Genomic DNA, 18,202 nt, shown 5'->3' on the forward strand with positions numbered 1-18,202 from the left:
TGTATATAGTGGAGTCTGTAACCTATTCCAGTACCTTCCGATCGGTGCCTTCACCTGCCTGTAGGTGGCCCACACTGCACCCCTACTTCCAGCTCCTCTACACAACTTGTGGTTGCTATGAGGCTCCGCCGGTGACCCACCATTTGCCCAGCGCTGGAGCAGGGGAAGACACTGGAAACTCCCAGCCCCTCCTAGAGTTCTGTGTGCTTTGAAGCTTGGCCTGAACCTGTGACTGCTTTCGCTCTGTGGCTGTGTCGTGGCTGCTCTGTGACCGTGTGTCGTGGCTGCTCTTTGCATGCACTGACGGCGCTTTTATTCCTGTGCAGTGGTTGTTGTCTGGTTGCCTGTGACTGCTTAAGCCCTCTCTTGCAAGTTTGCGCCCTCTTGTTGTGTTTTTGTGGCCTGTTACCGTACACCGAATGTGTCGTGCCCCATGGTCTTTGAGTCTCATTAGCCTCCTTCCCCTGCGACTGGCACCTCAGTGATCATGCTTCGATGACTGTTTCCCATAATAAAAGTCTCTTAGTGACTAACCCCCTGAACAACAGAACTGCCACTGAATCAGACAGTGAAACCTAGTAGGGCCTACCAGCTCACTGCTGGTTATATACGGGTACGTCAGGGCAGGGGCATGCAGGAGTAATAGCAGGCATACAGAGGGAGCTGGAAACTGTTGGCTGTTGGCGGGACAGAGCAGGACTTGCCTATCGCAGCATTGCAGGCACAGACTGGTGCAGGCGTGTCACAGGCTGAGGTGCACTACATGAAAAGGGAAACACCAAGCCCATTCTAGATGGTGTACAGCCCACTAGTATGTGAATCAAAATTTTGCTTAGAAAGTAAAGCGCCCTGAGTTCTTCTGTGCTAGCAGGTGTTGCATATACACTTCTGGTGAGGCACAGAGATAGTTTACATATGCACAAAAAAGGTACTATTCTTAATCAAAGGAGCAAATGGCAGCCAAGGATGAAAGCAACACCCCAAGCTAACGTTTCATGGAGTGACCCTGGTGACAACCCAGACATTGCACCCTAGGACAGTGGTTCTTAACCTTTTGACTTTTGTGGACGCCGCTGCATCATTACTGAAGGCTGAGGACCCCCACGTAAACAATTTGTTTAATTTGAACCTCAAAACAATACACAGAAATACAGAAAGCAGTATACTTCAAACAAAGACACAAATTATGAACTGTTTTATTCAATTTCTAAACAGAAATATGAACAAATCAAAATTTTAATGGAAAAGTTGAAGCTTTTCAAAATGTAGTTTTATTTCTAAAAAACGCTCAACTCTAGCATATGTCTTTTTTCTCCCAGTGCAGCCTTTTTTGTTAGTCCATACCAGGGCTTCTTGAGTTGGCGCGACGAAGCTATACGAGATCCCGTCTGCTGTACTGGTGCTTCTCTCACAAATCAAGATCATGATGCCAACTTAAAGTTTAGCTTTCAAGAACCGCTCTTCTAGGACACAATTTGGGAACACATCACACAGATCACCAGACACAGTCCAGAGAACACACAGAGACACAGGTGTTGTGGCCAGGTGAAGACATCACTTATAGGTATGAAAACACGTAGATGACCAAAAACTGGTTGTGGGCATTTCACAAGTACAGAAAGCAGGCAGTGCCCAGTTGGCACAACCAATGGACTGGATAGGGTGCACATGGAGAGCACCCAATTAGTCTAAAGAACTGGTAGAAGTAGGGAATACTCATCTGGCACAGGAAATATGCAAAATAGGTTGTGTACAGCTGGCTCCCCGTGTCAGGGTCTGAAACAGGCTCTAATCGTGAACGACCAGTTAGCACCGAGAATAAGCAGCTAGCACCGGAAATGTGTAGGGACAGGAAGTACCAGCTGACACAGGAACCCTGGAAGTGCTCGCCCAGGGGGAAGTTGAGAACAGGGAACTACCAACTGTGTGGAATTACAGGGAAAGCAGAATATGACACTGCTGCACGCTGGACCAACATCAACGCACTTGTAAGAACAGAGACCTGTGATCAGGGCAGGAGCTAGGAAGAAATGAGCGGGCCCTCGTATTTAACAAATGAGAAACCGCTGCTACTATTCGTTGAGTCCTGGGATGGTGCTTAGACATATTGCCCCTGCCCACTGAGGGATTGTGCTTGTTAGAGTAGTTGTGCCCAAATATTAGGAATAAGGATGCCATGCTTCTGGCATGCTGGCACTGGTAGGGGTCTGTAGGAAGGTAGGCATTAGTCCTTTGATTCCATAGTTCCCGTAAGCTCCAGTTGGAGCCGCCTGGTGTCTGCAGTCGAGATTCCTGACAGACTGGCTCCCTCAGGGACCATCTACCTCATTTACCATATTCCTCATAGACTGTCTACCTTAGTGACGAATTCCCCCAGTGACGGTCTTCTGCTTTACCATTTTCCACCTTCGCTGGCACCTTCAGAGACGTCTCCCTCAGGGGCCATGGCCATTATTGGTATCTCACTCAAAAGTGTGACTCCTCTAGTGAGCGCTTCCTTCAGTAACCACCACTCCCACTTCCCTCTCTCAGTGATGTTCTCCCTAAGCATCCATCTTAAAGTGATTGCCTCCCTCAATGACTGTCTCCCTTACTATCGGTCCATTCATTGTCATCTCACTCCTCCAGTGTGTCTGCTACCATCTACTGCTCTCAGGGACGGCCTCCATTAGGGACCATTTCACCAGACCCCAGCTGTCTCCCAGAGTCCACCTCCTTCAGTGTTGTGATCTCTCCACCACCTTCACTCCTAGTAACACTTGTTCTCATTGGCTCCTCATCCAGGTGTTCTGATTGGCTCCTCATCCAGGTGTTCTGATTGGCTCCTCATCCAGGTGTTCTCATTGGCTTCTCTTCCATGACCAGCGACCTCAGTGACTGCTACACTCCGGGACCTTTTCCCTTAATGGTCATCTCCCTTAGTAGCCATTGTCCCACTCATTGGTTCTCCCTTGAAGCCCACATCTCTCAGTGGTTGTCTCACTCAGCAGCTGTCTCCCTGGGTGGGTGTCCCTCACTGGCCATAATGTTATCTCTATTTTTGATGGGAGAATGGGAGGGCTTCGACTTGAGCCTATGGCTGGAGACACTGCTCTGTAAGGGGCTGTAGATAGTCTAGTGAGAGGGAGTACCTGTCCACTAGACACCTGTATGTGATTTGATGAGACGTATAGGTGCCTAAATGCGGTTCGCTGAGAGAGTGGATTCCTCGCCTGTAGTGGCCTCTGAGAGTGAAGACTTACCCTATAGGGGCTATGTGTGGTCCGACCCATCTGCTCACCTACCCTCTAAGTGTTAATATGTGATCAAATGGTAGGAATCCCCTTTCTATAAGGGCGTGTACATCACACCTGCCCCATTGAACCCTATGTGTAATCCAGTGGAGCACTTTTCCTATAGACCTCTATGTTCAACCAAGTGTGGCAGGCCTAGTATGGAATGTTAGGACATCTGTCTATCCTGCTTAACGATATAAGGCTAGACTGCACTGCATGAAAAAGGTGCAGAGGTTAGTTGTTGCCCCTTAAGGAAAGAGCATTCTTGTTTAGGTGGTGCTCCATAAGGCTTCCACGGCCTCACACAGGGCTTAGTCACTGACACATAAGGCTGAAGTTAGGCTGCCCTACATAGGGCTGGCAGGTGATGTTATTTTCTGCGACATAAGGTATAGCATGGAAAGTTATTTAGAAAACTCAGTCTGTGCTGACTTTTGGTTAGAAGTTCACTCTGGCATATCCTTTATGTTTTCAGAGCAGGTAAGTGGCCGGAGAGGTGCTTTTGCCTGACCGGCCAGAACGCAAAGAATAAGCACTTAATGTTGCAGTCACTACAAGCCATTTCGTTTCTGAAAACGCCTGGACCAGCCCGCCTTCCTCTCTCCAGCTCAATGCTCCACAACCAGCATCTAAAATCACTAAATGTATTCAAATATTTTCTACCAAAATTCCAACAATTAGTCAAGCCGGTCATGGCCACTCGTCACAAAACGTTGCATTCTGAGCAGAGTAGTCCTGTGGACCTATTGCACATAGGACTCACTTTCCTGTTTGCAGCACTGTGCGACTTTAAATAGGTGCGCCTTACACAAACTGGGAAAGTGCGTCCCATTTCACTGAATGAGCTACCCCCGGGCAGCCGCAAACTTGTGCTGGCCTTAGAGCAGCGCATTCAAGAAATACGGAGCAGCTGCTTTATAGCCACGCCGTGTTTCAAGGTGCAGGCGGCACGCATCTGCACTTTCAAGAGGGGAGAGAGATCCCTTTGAAGGTGGGTGCAGGGAGTGACTGCACATGCCTGCAAGGGGATGGCTGGGGGGTCCATGGGTTCCCCTTCTACCCTCCAGAGGGGTGCCTCCTGACAGCTTCTTTGCCTTTGTGCCCTCATCCATAAAACGCCGCTGGCACAGAGGTAAAAAGATTCTGTCATTTCCATGGAAGTGAGGGAATGCCCTCTAATGATGGCGCTACCACTACATGTACACCAGAGCTATCCGTATTATAGAAGGGCCTCCACAAGTGTCTGCAGCCCCCTCTTGAGTACCGAAGTGCCCCAAGGGCACACAAAGCGGGTGCACCTGCCAGTTGTGTTCCTGGGCCCTTATTCTAATGCGACCCATGGTGTTTACCTGAAAGTGAGGCAGTGGTAGGGAGATGGGTGTCTTCTCCCTCAGGGAATGCATCCCAAGGCCTGGCAGGTCTCAGGTGGAGAATGTCTAGGGCAGGCAGGTGACCTCCTGGCATCTCAGGTGGTGAATGCCCAGAGCTGACAGGAAAGGATCACCCAGTGTCTCAGATGATGAATGCTTAGAGATGGTGGGTGTGACGCCCGGGTACCTCAGGTGGTGAAGGATCAGGGCTGGCATGTGTGACTTCTGGTCTCGGAGATGATGAATGCCAAAGTCTGGTGGGTATGAGCTCCTGGTACCTCAGATGATGCATTCCCAGCGCTGGAGTATGTGAGCTCCTGTCTCTCAAGAAGTGAATGTCCAGAGCTGAATGGAGTGAGCTCCTGGTATCACGTGTGGTGAATGGCAGGGCTGTTGGCTATGAGATTCTGGTATCTCAGGTGGCAAATGCCCAGAGCTGCTGTGCCGGAGTTCTGATACCTCAAGTGTTGACTGCCAAAAGTGGTGGATCTGAGCTCCTGGTACATGAGGTGGTGATGGTCCAGGGCTGGTGGATGTTAGCTCCTGGCACATGAGGTGGTGATTGTCCAGGGCTGGTGGATCTGAGCTCCTGGTACATGATGTGGTGATTCTCCAGGGCTGGTGGATGTGAGCTCCTTGTACATGAGGTGGTGATTGTCCAGGGCTGGTGGATCTGAGCTCCTGGTACATGATGTGGTGATTCTCCAGGGCTGGTGGATGTGAGCTCCTTGTACATGAGGTGGTGATTGTCCAGGGCTGGTGGATGTGAGCTCCTAGTACATGAGGTGGTGATTGTCCAGGGCTGGTGGATGTGAGATCCCGGTACATGAGGTGGTGATTGTCCAGCGCTGGTGGATGTGAGCTCCTTCTACATGAGGTGATGATTGTCCAGGGCTGGTGGCTTTGACCTGGTATGTCAGGTGGTGAATCCACAGGGCTAGTGAGGTTGACCTGGTATGTTAGGTGGAGAATGGTCTGGCTGGCAGTTTTTATCTGGTATGTCATATGGTGAATCTCCACTGTTGGGGAGTGTGAGCTCCTAATATTTTGAGGGATGACTGCCCACGGCTAGTGGATATACACTCTGGGTCTATCCAGTGATAATTCCTGGTCTATCTAGACTCGGATGTCCAGGAACTGTTCTTTCTATGTTATACTATTTCAGTGTTAGATGCACACCTTCCCTGTAAAATGTTCCCCAAAAATCGTTAAAGCAAATACTAGACAACATTTATACAGCAGATAAGCATGACAAAAAAGGTCACAAAAACTGTTTCTAAAAGGATAGCTACGAGTAAAAAGGATACATATTCAGTTTACTTCAGTACACATTAGTTTCACGATAAGGCAACAGGGGAATGCAAAAATTACCATAGAATAAAGTTTGGAATGTCAGATAATTTCACCACAGCAGCGAATGCCATCAGGTAAACATTGCTCAAATAATCTATATAAGCAAAAAAGTAATATTCTCAAGTGACAAGCCGGGAAAGCGGTGTTTGTCCGCCGTTGGATCTTTATTCTCTTTATCTGCAAATCTGTCTATTAAATCAATCGTGGGATCATGGCAAAGCCCAAGAACAAGGGACTTTGTATGCCTCAGAACCTTTGCAAGCAGGTGGGATGGACTATGTGATCTCCATTGAGATTCCCAGGAGGTAGTGCTTATAGCCTTCAGTGTCTACGTAAGGTTCTTAGTTTCGTACTAGAGTTACTGAATTAAATCTACAGAACTCGCCATCAGCCATGGCTCTGTTTATCTTGCTCTCTCCAATGAGGCCTGTGGACCGATAGCGCCAAGAATGAAACCATATTTAGCGCCCCCTCCCATCTGTCATCAGTGTGTTGTAAAAATGAGGGGGAGGGGGATAAGAGAAAAGCGGACCATGGCACCAGTAACCACTGGACATGGGTTCCAGTGTTTAACACACTTTTTTTCTGGGCAGCCAGGCCAGAGGGAAACTGCTGCAGGCAGCTCTTGTGCCCCTCTGAGGGTTGGCACCCTGGGTGTGGGCCCTGCTCGTCCACGCTCAAGGCCAGCCCTGTTCTCAAGTGTTCCCCTATGAATCAGGCACTTTCCTCCTAGGGTGGGACACAAATCCCTTTCTCAATGAAGCATCACAGTTTTGAGCTGGAGAGACGGAATTGACTGGGCTGGGGCCTTCTGCAGGACTCTGTATGTGTCTTCAGCCCATACATTCAAGACACCCAGTACTGGGTGCGCAGTGATGGTTGAATGTCCATAGTGGCGGCATGTTCTAGGGCAGAAGGACACACATCCAAAGGTTATATTAAAAAGACAATGCGGCTAACCACGGTTCAGCACCTCAATTCCTAAGTAAGGATAAACAATTAGAAAGTCAGTGCAACTGCTTCCAGAGTTTGATGCACTTCCACTCAACTGGAAACCAGATAAGCCAATTTGTATAAGAGGGAAGGTGCACCAGAACAAAGTCAGTGAACTCCAAGTGTATTTTGGATACACATGGAGTTCACTGACTTTGTTCTGGTGCACCTTCCCTCTTATACACACATCCAAAGGTTGTCTTTGACGCATACAAGAGACCTGCAGAGATTTAGAGACATTGCTACAGCCTGACAAACCTAGGGAAGGCAGGGCCATATTGGGAGGGTTAGGGGGTAGTATGTTGGGTTCATGGTTACGAATGCCTTACTGTAAGGAGGCTAGGATAAAACCAGAAGAGAAAATCTTGGCATAAGAGTTACAGTGGCCTTTTTGCTACCAGTGGCAGCCCAGGGCTGAACAGAAGCTATCTTGCCATGACATGGGGTCATGGTCAGTAAAGACTGTCTTGCAACAGGACAACAGGCCATAGCTCAGGCAGGGCTGTCTTACCCTGGGATAGCAAGTGGTGAGCCTCGAGTTGTTGTCCTACAGAGAATAGCAACCATTGGTCAAGAGTTTTCCTACCATGGGAGGGGGAGGGCTATTACCAAGGGTCAGGAGTGGCTGCCTTACCATAGGATTTCTTTACGACGTATTGCCATAGGATTTTAGACCAGAGGTCAATAGCAGCCATTTTGCCTCTGGACAGAAGCCACTGAGATAATAGAGGTTGGTTTGCTATAGGAAAGCAGTCTATAGTTCAGGAACGGCCATCTTACACAGGTCTGAAGACCTTGAGTCAAGAGGGGCCATCTCACCATAGGACAGTTGGCCATGGATCAAGAGGAGCCAGCAAGCCCTTGGTCAGTGCACGCTGTCTTGCCATAGGATAGTAGGCTATAGGTTGGAAGAGTGTCATAAAAGTTTCTCGGTAGACCCTTTGTTGTCCATTGGTTAGGAGAGGTCCGCGTCACATAGTTTACCGCGGTACGCAGTGGGAAGGACTAGTCTGTGGCCAACGAGAGAAAGTCAAGGGTATGGAATGGGCATTGTGCCATATTAGAGCCATCTGGTGGTCGGTTGGGCAGCGTATTCAGAATGGACGGCCATGGATTGGAATATGGGCAGGCACATTGCCGTCGCGCAGCGACTGACATCACGTGGTATTTCTGATGGGATTTATGCCATAGACCAAGATGGGGGTGGGCATTCAGCAAGCCGAGCTTGCAAGGTTGCCGTGGCAAACTGCCGAAAAGCCATCTTTGCGCCTACCGTATGCATGGCATCGGAACTGGCACCAGTTTGTCTGAGGGAAGCCCCCCACATCCTTGACAATCACGATATGGATGCAATGTGCGATTGTATATATAAAAAAAAACTTTGTGTTTTGGGTCAGGATTTTAAAGAAAGATATTTTTATGGTAATTGTTGCTGGTCTATTTTACTATATATTTATGTAATAAATATATGATGAAATGAATAAAGCTGATGTCTTCTTCCTGTTTGATTCGTGTTTGTTTTGATAGAAATAGTTAAAAAGAAAGTGTAATTTCAGCTTTGCGAAGTACAAACTTGCATTAGGCAATAAGTAAGTTTCTGTCTTTTTTCCCCACTGGTGAAATCCTCCCGGCATCTCGCAACAGGTAAATTAAGTGGCACAATCGGCATGCCGCCAAGGTGGAGGGTGGCAGTTTACTTTATGCCATCTGTACTGAGCACAAAAAGAGAGGCAGAGAACGTACAAGCTAGACAAGTATTGGAAAAGCCAGTGTAATGTATACTTGTGCATAAAAGTAGCCACACGGTGGCGCCATTACTTTGTGCATATTACATTTTAGGCCCCATTTACCGACAGCATATTGCGAAGTAAGTTGCAAGTGTAACATTCCGCGGTGTTCCATGGTCCCGTTGTCCTTCCTAAACTGACGTAATTGGTGCTGCAGCAAACAGCTGCATCTGTCTGTAATTAATCATTAAAACAAGTAATAAACAAACAATGGATTAGAAAGCGACATACAGATACGTGGAGGCTGGCAGTGGCACTGTGTAGTCTTCCGGGTCTAGAGACAAACGAGGAACTGCAAAGGTCAACCGGAAAGGGGCCAGGCTGTAAAAATATAAAAAGAAAAGCTCTTGTTTTATTCACGTTTGTATAGCGCCAATGACCTAAGCCTGGGCGGTGAACTCTGCTCCGCTCACGGAGTTTTCCGCACTCCACTTTACTCTGAGTTCGAAAAACTCTGCTTCGCATAACAGAGCAGAGGTTTTTTCCTCGCTCACGCTTGTCAACATCAAGTTGGCAAGTGCAAGCAAGGAAAATCCACCTCCCGGCGGGAATTTTCCTCACTCACTCATCAACATCAAGTTGGCGAGCAAGGGAAATCAACCTCCCGCGAGATTTGTCAACACGGACTGTCAGATTTCTCAATATAAGTGGCCGCTTATGCTCAAGACCGCTCACATTGAGAAACCGTCCGTTCACGTTGAGAAAGCTGCTGCTCGAGTAGAAAATCTACTTGACCGACAGAAATTAAGCAGCGCCCACTTGCGCTGTGCATGGTGCCGTTTGCACTAATTTCACAGTGCTGGCAAAACACCTGGCACTGAAAAATACCACGAGTGGCATTTTTCTAATGCACTCCGCCACTTGCGGAGCTCCATGTAGCACGGCAAAGGTTTCTTTGCACTTCGCAGTTATGCGAACTCCGCCCAGTCTTACCGTTGTTATAACATCATAGCACACTTTCTAGCCGGACACCCTTTCAGGAAGAGTTCGTACAGTGTTAAGATCTGAAGTGCTTGGCACGAGTCAGTGTGAAAGTAAAGTGAGTATTATCAAGGAACTTCTTTGTGGTGTTGTATGTGTTGGGTGAGTGAGTGAGTGTGCCAAAGGAGTTTCTGCCTATCTTTTAAAAGGGAGTAATCACCCATTGATAGGCCACAGTATAGTGTTTTTATACCAGAATCAGAACCCAGGTTAGTTTCTCATGTTGTTCTCGAAAAGGTGTATTATGTTTCTGTTCATTTTATCTGCAGGCCTCTATGGTTGTGTGGTGTTAGCGCAGTTGATTTGGCAACATTTTGTCAGCTACCAAGCTTTGGTGCCCTGTTGTGCACATGATGGCGAAGGAGTACTGTCTAGTGTGCGCTCTCAGAATATGGCTGTTTGTAGGGGAAAATGGAATGATGGAGTATGGTGGCATTGTTGGGCATACAGTGATGTTGGATGTCCCGTGAAATCCTAAATATGAGTTAGTAGAGGTGTGTAACTTATTGCTTGAGGGGTTGTTCATTGGTTTAGGGTTTGGACGGTGGGAGCAGTCAGCGAAAAAATAGTTATTCCCTAATGCTAAAGTTGCTTTTATACACTAGCATAGTGTTGGGTGGTGCTTCCCATGTGAGTAGTCAGCCTTGGTTGTCCTGTGGAAGAAAAGAATTAGAAGGGACAAAGCAGTCTTCTGCGGCACACATGAAGTTCTAGAGCAGTCATGTGTTTAAGCTTGATATGAATAAATATTAGAACATTGGAATGTTGAGCGCTCTATTTAAAACTATGGAGTAGCTCCGGGCTCATAATGTCTGGTTAAAGTGCAGAGCTCCAACATTCCAACGATTGTCTTCATGTTTCTCCCTTTTTAATTTAGAACATTCTACCCTAAGTGGGTGGAATGTTCTAATAGCGTTACAGCCCTTCTGCCTTGGGATATAACAGTTTTTAAAGTCCCTCTCCCTAGTTATAGTCCCTTCTCTGTGGCTTGGGCTTATAACTCGGGTTCAGGGACTTTAGAAAACAGTATAGACCTCAGCAGCGGGCTATAAGGCTATATTAAGTGAGTATTAAAGCATTAGTTGTTCGGATTTAGACCATGGTGTATTGATGGTACGCAGACCTCATATGTAGGACCAACCTACAGTTGCAAGTTATGTTATTCGCATGTGTATAGCATATTCAGCCATTAGTAAGACAATGAGTATACTCTTAAACTGAAAATCCTTTTCACAATGTGTATGCTGGAAACAGAAAGGTGGGTCGACGTGCATGTGTGTTTGTGTGTGCCAGCTTCCTCTCCCGGATTGAAACATTTATCTGTGAGGCCCACTAAATAATAATGCACCCCCTTCAATTCCCTGGGTGATCTGACTACTGCGAGAGTAGAGGTGATAAGTACTCCTCGCGATGTTCACCCATATGCCTTGGCACTCACCACGCATGGGGCGCCCTATGTTAGGCTACCTGAGTGTAGGGCCTCACCGTAGGTTGCCCATGTGGCTGGTATAGTGGAGCCCCTATATTCCTCGGCCCACCAGGAATTTATCTCATGTGTGGGTATGTGAGGGATAAGAGGGCACAAACCCCTGTCTGTTTGGCGCTAGCGTTTCAGGGTCTTGGGCTGCTCGGAGAGAGTTAGGTTAGGTGAGGGACAGGCAGTGGCAGCTTCTCCGCGGGGGCAGAGGCGCGTCTCCCCACTGCTATTCAGGAGTGGAAAAAAGGAAAAATAAAATGATAACACGTCATTATTATCATTTTATTTTTCCTTACTGAGGTAGTTTTGGGGGCGGGCGGGGCTGGGCTGTCTCAGCAAGGAGAGGAGTGGTTCATGCACTTAAGTGCGCATGACGGTTTGGCCGTCTGTTTTGGGCCGGCCAAACAGTCATTCACACTTACCATGTTCTCCACCAGGCTGTAATGCACAGCCTGGGTGGAGAACATGCCCAGCCTCCCAGTCCTTATCTGAGCTTCGAACTACAGTGCTCAGACCAATCACATCTCTGCTGTCATGATGACAGCAGCATCATGGTTTGCTTAGGGGAGCCTGGGTGCTTCCTGAGGAGAGAGGACACTGAAGGAGAAACAGCAGCACTGCAGAGCAGGTACGTGGAATTTTTATTTTTTTATTTTCACATCCTCCATTCTTTGTTCCGCCACCCGCGTTCTGTACCTGCTGCCGCTGGGGATAGATTATTGAGGGTTACATTAGAGTAGATTAGGTAAATGTTAGGTTAGATTAGGTGAGGGTTCGGTTAGGGTAGATTATGTAATGGTTAAGTTAGATGAGAGGTGATGCAAGGGATAGATTAGTTGAGGGTTTGGTTAGGGTAGATTAGGTAAAGGTTGGGTTAGTTGAGGGTTAGATGTGAGTGCAGTGCAGAGTGAGGTGCGGTGTACAGTCAATGGGGCCTAACCGCATGCCAGGCATCCCCATAGGAGGAGGGACCAGAACATTATAAAGCATTAATGGGTAAATGTGAGCTGGTTAGTGAGTAAGTGATTTAGTGTGGTGCCTTCATGAGGGTTACACTAGGGGGGAGGAGTAATAGGCTGCAAAGGCATGAAAAGACTTCCCCCTTCACCTCTGGATCTCGCCTCTCTGTTGGAATTCAAGAAAGGGCTCAAGGCCTGGCAATTCAACTGATCCCTCCCTAGCTGCAGGGTTCTCGGTGCCTTGATACCCTCACGGTTGATTAGCCGCGCTTTACAAGTCCTGTTTGATGGATTGAAAGACTTTAGTGCCTGTATAAAGAGTAGAAAGGAGCATTTCACACACAAAAATACCACACCTTCACAGTTCTACTCACTAAATCCGGAGGCCACTATGTGAAAGCCTCCCTTCTGGTAGATGGGTGCATTGCACTTGTGAGTTCTGAAGCATGCACAAGAGACAGCAAGTGAAAGTGCCCCTGTCTCTTCCAGCCCTCTAGTCACTTCTATCTTTGAAATCACACTGTTTTCTTAACATCAGCACTAATCAAATGTCGGTTAACATAATTAGCCTTTACAATTGGCATACCTTATGTAATTAACCCCTTCCATGCTGGTGACGAACCCCAGCCGTCACGCTCCACGGTGCTCGTGTGCTGATGACGGCTGGGGTTCGTCATGGCCCCGCCCTGTTCGGTCGGCGGCAGCACACGGGGGGAATCGCGACCGCACGGAAGGGGTTAATCAGTAATGTTCATCCCGTTCAGGAAAAGAGGCTGTATGCTGGCACACTTCTGACTAACACAGAGGCACTCAATGCTGCGTGCTGCAGTGCCTTACACTATAACAGCACATGAACAGCCGACACGTTTCGTGTCAGGAGCACCGCTTCTTCAGGGCTGTAAGACAATAAATGAACAACTTCAATTACATAACATAATTGCTCATCATTGTAAAGCACTTATTCCAAGTCACATTTAACTTCATACTATATGATGGAATCCACTAATTTTCAAGATCAACCATGTATATAAACTGCAATATTATACACAAACATTGTATGACCATTTAAAATTATTAGAACATGTAGGACTTTATTCCTCAAAAAGAGGAAAAGTCAAAAGTAATAAGAAAACTTGCCTCTACAATTATCTTTGTTAGCGCAATTGTTCAACATTAATTGAAAGCGATTAGAAGGTCAACTGTGTTACCCCACGTATGATCTCTGATGATGTCTGCACATCACCAGCAACAGTTTACCACACGCAAGTATTGTGAAATCTATAGATCAAACAACATAAGAGGTCCATGATCATCAGGCTCTCAGTTAAGTCAGAAAATATATATGTAACAAAAGAAATATGTAATCCTGAGAACAGTCTCCTAAAGTACCTTCTTACCTAATCATATCCACATATAGGCACTCAACACCATGTCGCTACAAGTGGGTTCACATTCACTCCAATTTCTAATGACCTCAGTCATGATTATAGGTTCTTCAAGAATAATCATCCATGATTCCTAAAACAATAGAGGGTAGAAGAAGAAGAATACATAGAGACATTATATTTTGCCTCATACGTGTAGGGCTTGTTTTAATAATCAACCATTTATTTGAATTTCTATAGCAAGAAAGCGTCGCAAAGCAGAGGATTCAGAACCCGACTCGAAACCCCAACATCTTATTTTGCAATGTCCCTCAGTAGGTGCCTGACATCACTTCCTGACCATTACCTTACGGGTTATTCAAAATCATCCATTCCGCATTCTTATTGGTACGTCCTTGCTATGAACTGATTGCCGAGCCAATAAAAAGCAAGAGTCCAATCTTGATTCAGGGAATAGTACCAACAAATTACACCCAATTTCCCCATTGAACGTGATGTTAACACTAGTGAAAGGAAACAGTAAAAATAAAATAGTTATTCATCAGAAATACTAACAATATCAAATCTTCAATTCGTGCTCACAAAAAGAAAACTCCCTGTATCGATCCGTGGTCCGTCCTTTACGGTATGGCCTCCTTATCAGCTAGCTCCACATTCATGAATCTGTTTCACAGCGGCCATAGTGCTACATTAGTTGTCTTCACAGTCAGTAATATAACGGAAACCTAAAATAACTGAAAATGGCAACCACTAAAATCCAATTGCCTCGTACTCAAAAGTAAAAATAACAAAGCATTACAAATATAAATACTGGCATATTTGAAAACCTCACCTGTGGAAAGGTCAGGTCTCAAACCGTGGTCCTGTCCCTTAGTCTATGATCACAGATTCAATGCAATGACTGCTACAATCCCACTGATATAAGGCATCGTAGACTGGTGTAGTGGTGGCAAAACTCCAGAGATTGCTTACATCTTCATGTATATATTGTTACCAAAACAGAACTTACATTAAGTGAGCTGTTCAGCAACTTGCAACCACAATTAAAACAAGCTTTTGCAATGCAAAAGGTCTCGCATTTACGAGAGTTTGAGTTATTGGCATTGTAAATGGCAACAGCTTAAACTCTCGCAAATGCGAGACCTATAGAATTACAAGTATTTTGTTGTTGTTGTTAAAGCCCCCATGCCACACTTTCTCGTGCATGAAGGCCACGCCCCTTTCTTTAAACTATGTCTAACAAAAGGTGAGCGTCTGCTATTAAAGTGAAACCGCGGCATGGGGGCTTTTACCCCCCCAAAAAAGCATTTGTTCATCAATTTTTTTTTATTAAAAGCCCTCATGCCACAGTTTCACTTTAATAGCAGCCATGCACCTTTCCTTAGACACGCCCTTTCTAGAGAAAGGAGCGCGACCTTCATGCACGTGAAAGTGCAGCATGGGGGCTTTGACAATTCAAAAAATATTTGCAATGCCATAGGTCTTGCATTTGCAAGTGTTTAAACTATTGGCATTTACAATGCGAATATCTCAAACTCTTGTAAATGCAAGCCCTATGGCACTGCAAAGTAGCGGCCGCCATTGTCCCGGCTGCTTGGAAAGTGGAAGCACATATGTTGCGCTGAATGTTAGAAAGGTATAATAAAGTACAATATCCCAACAGGTAATATTTGTAAGGCAAATATTTTTGTATGCACGAAGCATTACACGAGCATGAATAAAGGAGACAATTGTTCAAACAATATAATTATTGAAATTATTCTTATATTTCAAAAGAGATAAAGGGCAGAGTCATATTCATACAATTGGGGCAGCACAGTATGGGAAAATTCATATGACAACCAGATATAAACTTGGTGCTCAAATATGTACAAGTGGTCAGTGGCGACACAAGTGATATAGTGAACAGCGTGAACGGCGCAAAGTGAACAAGGTGAAAGTTTTATACTGTGAGTGACTCAGTGAGTGACAACGTTGGAGTGACTTTACACTTATAATCACAATTTAGACAGAGCCACAATGGAAGATGCGCCTGTAGTTGCGCTGCGGGGTCGACGACGTTTCGGTCCTCTATCAATCGGGACCATCATCAGGACATGGTTGCCTCAATTATGGTGCTGATAGGGAAAAGTGTATCGGTCCGAAGGATCCGATCTACTGCAGATGGAGCGTTTCCTCCGAGGGTCTGGTGCGAGTGTAGGAAATTGAAGCGTCAGATAGAAGGCGTCTCAGATGTCAGGTCAAATAAATCGTCTAAGGGAGCCGGACCTGGGTTAATCAAGGTCCGGAATGAATCTGTGGTGTATCGCCAGTCCAAGATCAGGCAAGGAATGTCTTCCGCATTCAGTGAGCCCCGAATGTAAGAAAAGCACGTTGTGCCTGCAATAAAAAGAAAATAGTGTTTACAGATGAATTAAAAACATACGGTGTCACAACAGAAGTAAAAGGGGCAGTCGCCATGGAAGGTTTCAAATGAAGACAAGGCAGGTCTAACAAGGCGATTAAGGAATCAGAAGCCAGCATTTACAAAGGACAACGACACAAGCCAATGAAAAATATGGGCGGAGATTGGGCGGGGCATCAAATCCCTAACTCAATACACCATGGCTCGCAGAGCAGCGCATGCGCTGTCCAGTCTCGGCCTAAACCAATAAATAACAGCATTCGATCACTGTCTCCTTTCTTATGCCAATAAAAAACTATTCAGCAACTGATCTTGAAACTAGCTCACAGCCATATTTACTCTTTCTTTGTCATTTTGTTCATAAGTCTTGGTCCGAATTTGCACATGATTCCTAATAGAAAAGAGTATGAAACTCGTTCGTATGTAAACCATGTTTAACAGTTCTCAAGCGTCTATCCACCACCTCGCCTTACATCTAAGTCTATGGTCTTAGATCTTTGTTTCATATGGAGTTTAATGGCTCCTTGCCTCTTTCCTTTAAATACCTAATCGTGGATCCTACATACCTCAAAGTAGACGGAGGTCTCTGCAGCTGGGGCAGAGTTCTCCCTATGTAAAGTATAGGAACAAATAATACATTTTAGTAATTATAAAAACAATACAATTTTTTAATGTAAAATACAAATGTCAAATAACTTTCCATTAACCTAGAACTAAAAAATAAAATGTTAAAGCACATTAACTCATCAAATTAAGTGTTTAATAAATAATTTAATAAATGAAATATATGTAATTTAAAAACGTTATTTAAAGTATAATTTTAAATATCCTACCATATAGGTAGATACAATTATGCTTTCATAAACATACCATACCACTCCACCATCAAATCCAACAATATTAAGCCTCTCCAAGTAATGCTAACCACCAGCGGAAGCAGGCGAGCTATGTAACTGTCCAAATTTAAAAGAAACCTCTGAGGGATAGTTATCACCAGTTTCCAGGTAGGTCTCACCCTAAAAACCAACACAAAGAACAAGACTGCTTCTCGTCTTTAGCAGACTCGCTCTTGACAGGTTTCAAAACTGAACCAGGTTTCAAAATTATTCATAAATAAAACAAGCAGATGGCATGATGGATGCCACGCAAGCTGCGTGTGGGAGCAGGAGACGAGTACTGAGCTGTGTGAAGGAAGAGCAGTGTCAGGATGAGATGTGGGAGCAGTTTAATGAGCTGTTTGTCAGAAAGTAGTGTTGTGACTACCTGGGTGCTCTGATGAACTGTGTGAGACCTACTGTATCATAGCAGGCTGTGTGGGGGTACAAGTGGCATAATGAGCTGTAGGTCACTAGCAGCAATCTGCTGATGGACTGTAGGAGGAAGCAAGTCCCACAGGAGCTGTGTGGGAGCTGCTATGTCTTAAGGATTTACATGCATGCAACAGTGTCCTGACGAGCTGTTTGTGAGTGAGTGATAGCCTCATGAAGCAACACGGTCCTGGCGAACTCTGGATTGGGGAGAGCTGTGCGAATGCAGTACTGCTCTGGCCAGCTCTGTTCAGGAGAGATAACCTCATGAGCTGCATGAAAGCAGCTCTGTTCTGTGAGCTGTGTGTAGGAAAGAGAGCTTGACAAGCTCTGTGAATGCAGCACTATCCTTGTGAGCTGTAAGTGGAAGCGATAGTTTGATACGCTGTTTGAAAGTACACTGTGTACACCCCTGCCAGACAACTCCGCTCTGCCCAATTCACCCTTGCTTCCGTCCCACTGATCCACAAGAGCAGAACTGGAGGAAAACCCTTCTCCTACCTCGCTGCCAAGACCTGGAATGGATGTATGACATTACAACGCATGCTTTTACATCGCATGCCTTTACAATGTGGTTTTTACAACGCAAACCTTTACAACGCATAGCGCTTTGGGGTGCTGGATAGTGAATAGTTTAATTTACTATTCCAACTCCAGTTCCCGTGGACACTAGGGAAGGTGTTGGATAGTAAATTAAACTTATTCCCTATCCTAGAGCGCCCCCCCAGCGCAATGCGTTGCAATGGTTTGCGTTGTAAAAGTTGCGTCGTAAAGGCACTGCGTGGTAAAAGTTGCGTTGTAAAGGATGTTTCCCCCTGGAACATCCTGCTTTCCACCTCGGGCACTTCGCATCATTGACACAGTTCAGGAAGGACGTCAAGACCTGGCTCTTCGACACCCAGATGGATCGA

The sequence above is a fragment of the Lissotriton helveticus genome, chromosome 5_1 (assembly GCF_964261635.1).
Source record: "Lissotriton helveticus chromosome 5_1, aLisHel1.1, whole genome shotgun sequence".
Lineage (NCBI taxonomy): Eukaryota > Metazoa > Chordata > Amphibia > Caudata > Salamandridae > Lissotriton > Lissotriton helveticus.